Source organism: Triticum dicoccoides, chromosome 4A (genome assembly GCF_002162155.2).
Source record: "Triticum dicoccoides isolate Atlit2015 ecotype Zavitan chromosome 4A, WEW_v2.0, whole genome shotgun sequence".
Taxonomy (NCBI): domain Eukaryota; kingdom Viridiplantae; phylum Streptophyta; class Magnoliopsida; order Poales; family Poaceae; genus Triticum; species Triticum dicoccoides.
Genome location: NC_041386.1, coordinates 589,772,953 through 589,775,795, shown reverse-complemented (window position 1 = coordinate 589,775,795; position 2,843 = coordinate 589,772,953).

The following is a 2,843-nucleotide window of genomic DNA, read 5'->3' as shown; positions in this document are numbered from 1 at the left end:
CAGATCGGCCCTTGGCCGAGGCAGCCGCCGCGCCGCCAGGCCAGATCGGCCGCGCCACCCATGCCGCGGGGCGCCGCACCACCCCCACGGCGCAGGCAAGAGGGAGGACCCCCGCCACCGCCGTCAGCCCCGGGCCATCGCCGGCGGCGTCCTTCGGCGGCGGCGGAGGGAGGGGAGGGAGGGAGGGGAGGGGACCGGCGGCGGCTAGGGATCGAGATCCCGCCCGAGTCGCCCGAGCGGGGGCGACGCGGGGGGCTCTCTGTTATCCGCTCAATCTCAATTACGAGGCTATCAAGGTTATATGATGAAACGAGTGCTTGACCATGGCGGGAAGGTTGTCTACGAGTATCCATCCGCATATGGACGGGTTCGTGGACAATGATATAGTAGCCGGCCATCCAACCATGCAAACATACATTTTCAAACCGGACGAATTACACGCAAACCGGATAATTTTCATCAAACTGGACAAAAATCTTTACATTTCCAACACATTTCAACTAAACTATAGCAGAATGGGCTATTTTAACCTAGTATAAATGATCGTCGGCCATGACGGCACCCGTGTCCCACGACCTGTCTTTCCCATGTCCGGCAGCAAGCTCACCGGCCGACTGTGAGACCGGGAAGTGAAGCTTCACTGGGAGGGGGAGAGCGGTGGCCTTTACGAAGCCCGGCAAGACGTCGGCAGTGGCCTTCCTGGGACCCAAGCGGTGGCGGCCCCCGATGTTCTACTCTTCTTCACTATCGACAACGACACTCGTGGAAGTGCCGACCTTGTTGTTTGTGGCGGCGGGGCGCGAACGATGGTGGCGGCGCAGTCGATGCAAAGCTAGCAACGTCCGCCGTCTCATGCGCCACGTCGTCGGCCGCCTCTTCCATTGTCTCGTCGGCATCGCTGCCCTCCGAAGAACTCGCCGGCAAGCTAGTCGTATCCGCTGGCCAACGGGTCTTCCAGTTGGCTACAATGCCGGAGAGCTCCTACTTTTGTTCGGTGGAGAGGTTGCCCCAGAATGCTTTGGAACTCGAGGCTATGGCGAGTGTGATGCAGAGAGGTGATAGGGAGCGAAGGAGTGATGCGGCTCTTGCCGGGCCTGGTCATGTATAAATAGCGGGCGCCGACCAAGCCAAGCGGCAGACTGTTTTTTGCCGGCAAGCAGACGGGCGGGTGGCATTTACATGTGGGCGCCAGAGTGGGTTTCTCCACAATTGCGTGTGTGCGCGCAAGTCAAGTCAAGTGATTGGTTGGTTGAAGAAGAGCTAGGGGTGAACTTGGGACTCCGGTACGTACCGTTGGTCATTGTTGCTGCGATGAGTGGCCAAGAAAGGAAAGGTCCACAGCCCGCAGACTTTGCATGCATTTGGCAGGCAAGGCAGGGCATGCGGGCCGAGCAGAAAACTTAGGGCATCTCCAGGGCCGTGCCATAAGACACACGCAAGCGTTTGAACTGACGGATGTAGGGCCGCGCGACCACCAGTTGCAGCTCGCCGGTCGCGGGCCCGTCGTCGCCGCCCTTGCGCCGTAGTTGCGGCCTCTTCGAACGGTTGTAGCACTGCTTGCTCGAGTCGCACCAACTCGACTTGCCGGTCGTAGCAAATCGTCTCGCCGGTCGTAGAAAATTGACTCGCCGGTTGCAGCTTTTTTCCGCGCCCGACGTAGCTTGCGACCTCGCAGATCGTAGCAAATCGTCTTGCCGGTAGTAGCAAATTGGCTCATGGTCGCAGGTTTTTTCCACGCCAGACGTAGCTCGCAGCCTCGCCGGTTGCATATTTTTTCCATGCTGGATGCAACTCTTTTCCATGCCGGTCACAACTTTTCTTCACGCCGGAGGCCAGACTCACCTTCGTGGTCTCGCTGGTCGAAGCTTTTTTCACGCCGGGCGCAGCTCGCGGCTTCGCCGATTGCAGCTTTTTTCCATGCCGGATGCAGCTCCCGGTGCGGGTGGTTGTAGGTTCGCCCCTCACCAGATGCAACTCCTGTTGTGGCCGTCGCCATAACCTGTCCAAGCATCTCTGGTTGCCGGCCGCAGCTTTGTCGAAGCAAGGTTCCAGCATCACGGTGCGCAATGGCTGCATCCCCATATGCCCCTGGCACCGCTGTTGCAGCTCGCGGTCACTGTCGTTGTAGCAACTGGCGCAGCGGTCATAGCATCCCGGTCGTCGGCCGCCCATGTCGTGTGGGCATCTCAGCAGCTCAGGTGAGGAGGCACGGGAGCATCAGGACTTGAAGGAGCGCGACGAGAGGGAGAAGCGCATGTGAGCCGAGCTGCTGGAGATATATGGACGAATAAGTGTGTGGCCCCACGTGCAGATGAGGACCTGTGGAACCGACGCGATGGCTTAGCCGATCGGCCGGCAGGCAACATTTCCGAAAGAAAATTTAGCCACACCCACACGCTCGCTCAGCTACCTATTAATATAATTTAACTAAGAGACCCTAAATTTTTTTAACTAAGAGCATCTCCACTTGCACCCCCAACAGCCCCCAGGGCAAGTTTTTATTCGTCGGCGCCAAAAAGAAAAAACCAGTCACGCCCCCAGGACGCCGAATTCCGCCGGTTCGGCCCATTTTTTGGCCCGGCGATCCCAGGCTGAACCCAGCGCACTAGGGGCGCTTGGGGGATCCGGCGGAAGGAAAAGCGGTGTATGGGCCACCACTATCAGGCGAAAAATGTTTTTACATGTCTAGATTCGCCCCCCCCCCCCGCGCGCGCACTACCCCTTCTGCCGCCGTGCCGATCTTGGTGCCGCCTACCTGCCCATCGCCGCTAGAAAGGCCATTTTGCTGCCGGAAAGAGGGGGTTTGCCGTAGCAGCCTCCACTCCGCTCCTGGGCAAGCTTTC